We start from the raw sequence: 10355 nt of genomic DNA, 5'->3' as shown, positions 1-10355 counted from the left end.
CGGCGGCCGCGCGTCCTTTCCCCCCGCGCAGCGCCACGGCTCGGGTAGCTGGCGGCTGGCGGCGGTGTACCTCGGCGGCGTGGCTCCTTGGGTGGCGCGGTGCCGGGTGGCGAGGTGGCGGCGGCGCTGCTGCTTGGCGGCGGGGCGCTGCAGCGGCTGGTGGCGAGGCCCTTCCGGCCCAGATCTGGGCCCTTTTGGTCCCCATCTGGGTTTGGGCGGGCCTGGCCAGAACTCCTCTACGGCGTCTCCGGCGGACGGCGGGGCGACTTGTGCGGGGGGTAGCGGCGACGGCGGCGCGTGTACTGCAGCGCGGCGACGCAGGCTTCACGAGCCCGTCTCGGGCTCGGCCGGGCCTATCTGGGCCTTCGGCGCGGGGGCGAAACATGGTTTCGCGGGGGAGCTGGAGCCGGCACAGCGCCGGTCGTGGCCATGTGCCACTTCTCCACCTTCCCTTTCCCCCGGTCGATTTGGTCACGGTTGCCCGGTTTGCCCCTGTTGCTACGTCCGGTCGGTTCCCGCCTCGGGCGGTGGAGGTTGTCCCCTCCGGCGTGGCTGCTATTGCTGCCGCCCCTCGTTCCCGGTTGCCTTCTCTGCTCCCGCCGGTCTTGCTTCGTTTGCCACGGTGAGACGGCGATGGGGACTGCACGGCCGTGGTGGCGCATGTTGGTGGGCGGCGTGTTTGGTGGCGCATGATGGATCGTCGGGAGGCATGGGTGGTTGGTGGTCCGGAGAAATCCGTGTCGGCTTGTCCGGCACCGACGTGGTGACATCTGTGGGCGCCGTCGTGCCTTCCTGAAGGACGTCGGGTTTGCCCCTTCCCCCGCAATCCTCTACATACCGGGGGAAACCCTAGGACTTGTCCGGGCAGCAGCGTCGTCGGCGTCGCGGTCCTTCTTGAAGGTGTTGCTTGGTATGCGGCGGTCCGGAGTGCTCGGAGTGTGGTGGAACTCTCCGGTGGGCGCAGCGGTTGTGGGTCTTCATCGTTTTCGTTGATCCGTCGTTGTTCGCATTTGTTTCTTTTTTGTTTTCTCTTTCATTTCTTTTGGGCGTGACTGTGCTGCTTCCGCCCCAGCACCTATCGTTGGCTGTATCGAAGTTGGTTGCTTTGTAATACAAAGCGGGGGGAAATCCTTTTTCGTAATTAGATGATCTTCGTTGCATTTTATCACATTTTAGGCCCTCTTTGATTCGCAGGATTTTCAAATCGTAAGTATAGGGTTGGAGTGGCATGCACACATGAATCCTACAGGATTAGCATGGAGTGTTTGATGGCACAGGAAAAGCAAAGGAATTGTAAAAAAAGGTTGGAGTGGATATTAGATTTCCTATGAAATGTAGTACAAAAGATTCCATAGGAAAAATTCCTATGGGATCCAATCCTATGAATCAAAGGACCAACATAGGAAAAATTTCTTAAGGATTTCAATCCTCCAGAAATCCTATAGAATTCCTTTGAATCAAAGGAGCCCTTATTTGCTTGTCAAAATTTTAGTTGAATTGATCTAAGAAGATCCAAGTAAGAAGCAAATCATGCACACATTTATTTATTCTGGATTTTATCTTCTTTAATATTGATGATGTCCATATTTTGTAAACACACGATGTCACAACAGACCTTCGTGGGCTGTAGAGAGAGAGAGAGAGAGAGAGAGAGAGAGAGAGAGAGAGAGAGAGAGAGAGAGAGAGAGAGAGAGAGAGAGAGAGAGAGAGAGAGAGAGAGAGAGATTAGGAATGCGGTGAGTTTTTTGCCTTCAATGCCAAAGTTGGGTCTACCACTGATATGCCAAAACCGGAGCCCATCACCGACGGCGTGTCCTTGATCAGTGGCGGAGCGTGACCAAAGCTTAAGAAGGTGACAATTCCATATAAAAACCTACGGTATGTACAGTATGAAACAAAAATGCGGAAATGCTGTTTTGAGGCCGAGCTCCGTGCAGGCCGTTATCTGGCACGTCCGTCTGCATAGGAATCAGGTGCAGTCTGGTATTACATGCACGTATTTCACCTGATACACTTTTGCATGACACTGTATTCTCCATTTATGCACAGTACCATCCCATGTTAACCACTCGGCCCTACCAGCTCATGCACAGTTGCCATCGTCTAACCCATCATGTTCAAAGGTGCCGTGCGACAGATACGCATCCATCTTCCCACAAAATTTGAGGCCACATCAAAAGAACTTGTGCCTAATGAACACGTTGAACAAATTTGACTAATCCGGCAGACACCACATCCGATTTTGTGGTAATGCTATTACCTTCGCGTCCAGCAAGACCCCTATGACTGGACACGACCACGCTGTCCTCATCTCCATCCTCCTTTGCTACCACCATTGTCCGAGTTATTAATCCTCTCTGATGATTGTTTCCTCCGTATGCTTGTCTCCTTGGTCCTGCAGAGCGTCCCGCCGTCGCCTGATTCAGTAAAAATGAAACCAGCATGTCAGACACCAGGAGATCTGTTTGTCTGATCATCAACCGATTGCTCGCCAGCAACTCCCTCCATTAACAAAAGTCCGGCGTCCAAACGAGCCCAAATAGTACGGAAAGCGACAGCCGGTTAGATCTGATCCTAAGTGATGAAAAAGGGAAAAATTAATACCAAGCCAAGACGATGAAATCTAACCCAAGTACACCCCGTAAGAGTAAGAAGCACGCAACACTTCAGATCAGGCAGAACATTACCCTGTATCGCACTCCTCGAAGAACTGCATCCCATCCATGGCGAAAGCGCTACTCCTATGGTGTGCGGGAGGGAGGTAAGAGGTGATGCGCCGACCAAGCTTACTATGCGAACCAAATACTCTCCAGCATGGGGCGTTCCAACTCATTTACTGCCCTACCGGCCCTTTTTTTTTTTGAGATTTTACTGCCCTACCGGCTTCTCTGTCCATCCCGAGACTCCCGTTAGATGGGGCAAATTTAAGGGCAGTACTCTGCGCCGACGCACCGGCGGAACGTTTTGGCTGGTCAAACCAGAGCCGCTCGATTTGGACGCGCGTAACCGTCAGATCAGCCCCGCATCTTCTATCGTCATCCTCCCCCACGGGAAAAAAGAGGAGAAAAAAGCAAGCGCCGCCGCCGCTCACGGGATCCCGCATGCTGGGCTGCGCTGCTCTCGCTTGGACCACCGCTGCCCCTGCTCGTCGCCGGCGCTTGCAGCCTCATTGCCGCCGGCAAACCAAAACACCACCTGCCTTCACCGCCGACACCGAAGCGAAAAATGCCGGTTCCAGAAAAATCAAAAGACGTTGGTAACAAATTTTTAGAATGGTTCCAACAAAAACAAAGGGTGGTAGCAAAAACTCCTAATGCTTACAGGAAGACTGGTAATAGCAAAAGGGCACTCATAGGCGCCGGTGCGCCGGCCCAAATTTGGGCCGGTCGCATCCGGGACGTCCGAGACACCCCTTTTAACCGTCAGATACATGACCCTTTCGTCCCGATCAATGTTTCCTTTTATTTTCCCTTGAAAATCACGGGAGCACCTACAGAGGCGCGAGCGCCATGGACGGGCCCCATGACCTGTCGAATCTTCGCCGCTTGCCGGATCACCGCTGCCCGCTGGATCACCACTGCTTGCCGCTCTCTCCGCAGCCCGAATTCGCCATCACACGCCTTCCTCATCTCGCTGTCGTTTCAACCGCCCTTGCCGGATGCAGCTCTGCCATACGCCGGTTCCAGCAACTCACACCACCCAATATAGCACGACACCGCTGCCCCTGGCTCGCCGTCGTTGTGGACCTGCACCACCGGATAGCAGCAGGAAAACACATCTCAGCATAAAAAACGACTCCGGTGGTCGGTTGCAGCAAAATCAAAAACTGGTTCCAGCAAAAAAATACAGTTTCCAGCAAAACGACTTGAGCAACTAAGGTTCCAGCAAAACCCAGTAAATGGCTTGAAGCAAAAAATTACCCTGATTCCAGCAAAAAATAACTAAGGTTCCAGCAAAAACAACCTATGCAGCTCCCACGTGGTGCTGGTCCCATCGTCGGTTCCAGCAAAAAAATTAGATGGTTGTAGCAAAATCAACTGATGGTTCCAGCAAAAATACCTCTCTTGCCCGCCGCCCTCTGTTGGTTGTAGCACCGCAGATTGCTGGTTGCAGCTATATGTAAGCTGGTTGCAGCTCCTCGGAGTGCCGGTTCCAGCAAACAGCGACGTGTCGTCGCAGCTTTGGTGTAACCAGTTCCAGCTCCCCGCGGTGCTGGTAGTAGCACCACACGATGCCGGTTGTAGCAGCCCGCGAAACCGGTTGCATCATCGGTGTCCCCTGGCTCGCCGTTTGCAGGGATGGTCGCCTGGGCGCAGCATCTGCGCTTCCGGCCCTTGCAGCACGCAATAGAAAAATGAGGGCTGATGAAGTAGGAGGGAGGGAGGGAAGAGAATGGAGGAGCTCGCATTGGATAAGAGGGTTATAGTGGGAAGGGAGCACGCCGGAGAACCAAGCCGGCGGATCGAAAAGAGAGGTGCTCCATCGATGGCTTGAGAGAGATGGGGAACGATGGGAGAGAGAAAAAGAAAAGAACGATGGAGGAAGAGATAAAAGCGAAAGGATAAGAACGGAAGCAAGAGAAGTGCGTGGCAGTTTGGATGTGGGTCCACATGGGACGCGCGTCACGCGCGACCGGCCCAAAACTTAGCCGGCCGTCCGGCTGTAAACATTTACCATAGCAAAAACTCCGGTGGTAGCAAATGGCATCTCCGGTAGTAGCAAAAATTCAAGACAGTTGTAGCAAAATAACAACCATTGCCGCCGTTGAGCAACACCGCCGTGGGTGGATGTAGCAAAAATTGTCTTCAGTTCCAGCAAAATCAAAATATGGTTGTAACAAAAAAGATAGGAAAAACAGAAGATGGATGTAGCAAAAATCCACAAACACCGATAGTAACAAAAAATCGAAACGGTTGTAGCAAAATGGTTCATCGGTTGCAGCAAAAATCACCTAGTAGCAAAAATTTGGGCGGGTGGGTGGTAGCAAAAATTGATGATGGTTCCAGCAAAAAAAAGTAGCTTGTTCCAGCAAAGCTGGATCGCCGCCGAAGCCGTCGCAGCACGGCCGTCGCCGGTTTCAGCATTTGTGTGGCTGGTTGCAGCTCCGCGAGCCTATGCTTGTAGCTCTGCCGAGCCGAGGTTGCATCATCTTCTGTTGGTGGTTGCCCTCTCCTGCGAGCGGAGCGGGGCGCGCAGATCTTCGTCTGCAGCAAGCCATCTGCTGGGGAAGGCCACGGCGAGTAGATGCTGCCCTCGCCAGAGCTGCACGCGGCGTGCTACTGGGGCAAAGCGCGAGCTGCGCGTGTCCGCGACCAGCAGATGCTAGTCTCGCCGGAGCTGCAAGCTGTGCATGATTTATTTTGCCATGGATTTGTGTTATTTGGAGGAAGCACAGAGAAAGAGGAAGATAGATTGTGTTTGGGTTGGAAAAATGAGTGGAGGAGGGCGTCCCGTGGATGAGATAAAGGCAACCAAAGCGGTGCGTAGGCCACCTACTTTGAGCCCACTACGCGAGGAGACCCGCGCTGGCTTCGGCCGGTCAGCCGGTGTTTAACGTTTCCCCAAATTTAAAGCCGCACACGAGGAACATCTTGTCAATGCAACCATCATCTGCCACAACGGAGGCCCACGTACAAATAGTGAACGCTGGACAGCGGCACCTATGTATTTTCTCCTAAATAGTCAGCATATAGAATTAATAAGGGCATGTACAATGGTTCTATCTTAGACGTCATGTAGGATAAATGATGAGGTGGAGGAGAGAGAAATCATAAGAAAAGGATTGTCTTCTTTTATTTAAAAGAAGACAAGAGATGATCTCTTAGCACAATATGTCTCACCACTTTTTTTGGAATAACTGGTTATTGAAGATAAGGCTAAGAGATGACCCATTGTGGACATGTTTTTTTGTCATCTCTAAATCACATGCAAGACTTAAGATAAGACTATCTTATCAACCATTATACATGCCCTAAGTCGGGACGCGCAGATCCCAACACGACAATGCTTAACATGATTATGGCCTGCATGCAGCTCGGCCTCCAGAACGCCTCACTCATGAAACAAGCTACTTAAAGACATCAAACAGATATATGTGACAATTAGATGACCATGTCATAATAATATTTCTGTCTAGTGTGAAAAAAACTCATATATAGATCTGTCTCGTTCACAATATGCATCAGAGACTGATGGATGTTCAATTGCACAATACTACTGAAAAGTTCGCAAGTCTATATTTACCAAGTCTAAGGCATTACTGCACTAACTAGTAATGAACGGCGTAGCGCATGGGTGTCGGTGGCGTGATAGTGTAGGCGTGCGGTTCCAATCAAAGCGACGACGAACAGTGGAGGAACAGGTCAAGTGTGTAGGGCGTGGGTGTTCGGCTTGAGGGCGTCGAAGGCATGAGGCTCCAACTGAGAAGGGGATTAAGGAGAGGTCCAAAGAACATAGAAGTTCTGGGTCGGCGGTATCGGTCGCTCAAATCTAGTCGGCAGACGGCGGATCACCATGGCCATGGAGAATTGGAGACCGAGCGGAGGAGTGGAGGCATGGGGAGTTGGGGTTGAAGGTTGTATGCGGAAGACAGTCCATGATCGTACCTATAGGTGGGCTTTATCAGTTAATGGGCTGGACTAAACTGGTGACTATGCCTAGTAATTTGTTTTTTGCGATTTCGGAAGGGGGGGGGGGGAGTCGCGACCCAGTTCCGCCTCTACTACCCTCCGCCAGTTTCCTTGTCTACGAATTAGTGGTATTAGAGAAAGTATAATAGGGTCACATGCATAGTCGGGTTATAAAAAAGGGCTATTTGCATTTTAGCCCCTAACTCGAACCACCTACTCAGATTTACTTTTAAAAAATCATGTGCACAAATTTGCCCCTCTTCTGTTAACTGAGCTTATAGAAATGCTCTTCTGCTACATTTTCCGTCCAGTCAAAGGCGGTCAAAGGCCTTTGACTGGACGGAAAATGTATGGAAGGGTATTTCTATAAGCGCAGGGGCAAATTTGAGTATATGATTTTTTAGGGGTAAATCTGAGAGTGGCCCCAGATTAGTGGCATAAATGTAAATGCCCCATTAAAAAATGCAACATCATACTATTTTCCCTAGTTGAAGAAAAGAAAAGAAAGAAGAGAAGCGGGATCTAGATATATGGTCGACTCCAGCATGAGCGGCAACATCACTTGTGTGAGAAAAAATGGGCCACCCATTAATAACTTAGCATGGGAATAGATCTAACTACCAGTGCGCTATTAGGTTCGATATAGTTGACATGGTAACTTCATATAGTCAGTTGGTTGACTAAACTATTAACCTTGCTCTTAGTATTTCTGACAACTTTACAGTGCCCATTCTTTTGATGACCGCGTAGATCCGAACGCGTCCGCAAGCACTGACCGGCCATGCCTCAAATTTACTACTTTGCACCCCCTTAAGAGAGACAAAAGTTTTTTTTTTGAACGAGCGAGAGAGAGGAGAGTGAAGTGACAGAAATTAACGTACCAGTCCGCAGGTTTTTTCTTGTTAGTATAAGTTTCTGGATGTTGTTTTCTTTTGGGGCCCATAATATATGCATGTATTCATCTATATTTTTGTATATCGGCTTTTGTTGACTGTCGTATCCAGGAAAAGAAAATGATGTAAATTACTAGGACCACCCATCCATCGTACGTAGGCCGACGCCACCTGTTTTATTTTTTTGATGAAAGGCCACCCGTTCTTATTACACACACAGGCAGCATGCACAGCAAGCAGCTAGGCATGCAGGACCACACACAACATAATTATCCATTCATGTAGTAACACACGTCGACGGCGTACGTTCGCATACCGGTAGGTCCAACCGGTGCGCGTAGAGTAGTACGTAGAGTTCAGTTACCGCCGGCGCCGGCGTCCGTGCACCTGGGCCCGGGGTCGCCGGTGTAACGGTCTAGGCAAACGCGGCGGGGTGGGTGCACATAACCATTGCAGTCCTCGCAGGTTGGAGCACAGTTGTCGACCACGTCCTGGCAGCTGCACGTCGGCGGGATCGACCTGGTGCAGACGGTCACGTCGCAGCACTTCCACGGCCTGGGTGTCGCCATGACCACTTGGTCTGCAAGCCCTCAACAAGCCAAGCAGCGATAAGTTTAAACTGAACTAGAGAGAAGAGAAAGGAGTCCACGCGCGTGGCATGGATCACCGTACCTTTGTCTTGGCTTGGCAGGAGAATGGCGCTCGCCTCGTCGGCGACGGAGGGGTGGCCGGCGATGAGGAGGGCTGCCCCCAGTGAAAGCATCAGCAGGATGCTAGGAATACTGCATCTCCTCATCTCCATCGGTGGTCACTCACTCACTGACTTTGCCTGTGCATTCGGCCCCGTATATGTAGCCTCGTGACACCAGTGGATCAGCTAAGCATGGCATGCTACCATTAACGTCTAGCAGTCGTGCTCCACGAGGAGCCAATTGCTGATGTGGGCACGATGGCCACATGGGTACCTGCCAATGAGCTGTGCATGATCAATGACCGCACCTATACTGAATCTAATGCACTGTCAGAGATGTCCGGCTCGTCCGACGTGCACTAGGCACGTAAGGGCACGGCCAATAGGTAGCCACAGCCTGCTGCCCCCGAGGTCCACGTAGGCTCGGAGTTAGGTTTGGACCAAAAGCTATAGCCTCACACGAGATAGGGTAGCCTGCAGAAGAACCAACCTCCGTTGAAAGGAAGAAGGGTGAAGCTATGGGACGTGGAGTTTCTACGCCTGAGCTCTAATGCACTGTCAGAAAATGTTTGTTGTGCATGCAAAATTTCGTCATGAAATGACATTGGTGGAAGGCATGGTAAGAAAACAAAATCGATACTCTGAAAATGTTACTTTCAACGCATTTTGGAATTTTGATTTTGTTTTTTTTTTTGCGACGACCTCCACCAATGTGATTCCGTGATGAAATTTTGCATGCACAACAAACATTTCTTAAAGTATGCCACAAAAAATTCAGAATTTTTTGAAAATGTTTTTCTATCTTATTTATTTTACTGTTCATAGCAGAAGCATATGAGTTCAGGTGTAGAAAGGTACTTTCGGAAGCTATGCTGATTTATGCAAGGAGAGAGGTGGAGAGAAATGAAAGGAAACACTATGCAGGTGAAGAAATGTGGTTCCACTACAGAGTGTAGCCTCCGTTGGCCAGAAATTTTCAGAAACGGTGGTCTGGCTGCTTTTTGATTAAATTAATAGCTGAGGCAAAATCAGGGTGCATCGCCGGCATTATACATCAACTTTAAGCTATGTCACTATTACTTTTTTTAAAATTGTTTGGATTCCTTACCACATATGTCACATGGTAAGGTACGTCACTACTAGATAATACCTCACATGTTGCTACGCAAATTAATTGCAATATATTGATTTAACAATGTCTCAGCTGTGTAATTTTTTTTGAGGGATTTAGGCACATCAAGATTCATACCTTTGTTATCTTTGAAGTTGTGTTTCACAATTCACACCAAAGTAAATTATGTTAATCTGCAGTTCTGCACGGACGCTGCCTCCTAACCCTAGCTCCCGTTGTCGCCTCGGTCCTTGTCCTCCTCCCTTCTGGAGTCCGTCCGTCTCGTTTCAGTTACCAACATCGATATCGATGAGGTGGTGACGACGGCAACGTGTTGGAATAAGGCCTCTTTCTATGTCCCATCTGACACCGACGAAGGGCCGGTGGGAGTTTATGTCCCCGGATATGTTGGTTCCGGTCAGATTCTGGGAGTTCCAATCTTAGCAGTTCATGTGTCTCTCAAGAAGAGATACTTCGACATCTTCATTTGTGTTGTTTTGTGGCTTAGTCCAGAAACCAGTTTCTCCAACTCTCTAAATTGGTGCGAAGGGATTGCAACCTGTTTCATGTGAGATGATGCTTCAGTCGATGCTTATTCAATGATTGTTAGATCTCGTCTCAAGAGGCAAGTAGCTATTGCGGTCTTAAAAGCCTGGTTGTACGAGTACGACGGCGTTTGCACATATCATTTTTCTTGTTGTCGTTGGTTCAGCGCAATTCTCAATCTCTAACGAACGATATTTAATTGAAGAAAAGGAAAATTAATATGCTTTAATATAATTTTGCTTTCTTACCGGTCGTTCTACGTCCAATTATATGTTCATTGTGCTAGCCTTTGTTTTTCTGGATAGTAGTCAGATCTAAGTTATCCTTTGGGTGTCTTTATTCATAAAAACATTATAATAATCTGCATTGTCTAACCAGTTTAGTATCGTGTACTGAGCCTGGCTGATGAAACCGGCTCGTCAGATTCTTCTCCTAGACTTTACACCGGCGCTCGCATTTAAAAATATATATTTCAGACTTCTCGA

The 10355-nt window shown here is 49.5% G+C and overlaps 1 long non-coding RNA gene across 1 annotated transcript; it reads right to left on the bottom strand.

Moving 5' to 3' along the window:
- Positions 1-3232: 3232 nt before the first annotated feature.
- Positions 3233-5529, bottom strand: LOC123059972 (uncharacterized). Its single transcript, XR_006427678.1, has 2 exons — positions 4060-5529; positions 3233-3746 (listed from the first exon to the last, which is right to left on the bottom strand). It is a non-coding gene; the product is annotated as an uncharacterized lncRNA (long non-coding RNA).
- Positions 5530-10355: the final 4826 nt, after the last annotated feature.

This window comes from Triticum aestivum, chromosome 3A, assembly GCF_018294505.1.
Source record: "Triticum aestivum cultivar Chinese Spring chromosome 3A, IWGSC CS RefSeq v2.1, whole genome shotgun sequence".
In the NCBI taxonomy this organism is placed as follows: domain Eukaryota; kingdom Viridiplantae; phylum Streptophyta; class Magnoliopsida; order Poales; family Poaceae; genus Triticum; species Triticum aestivum.
Note: the sequence above shows the minus strand (reverse complement) of the source record. Positions and strands in the feature narration are given on the sequence as shown.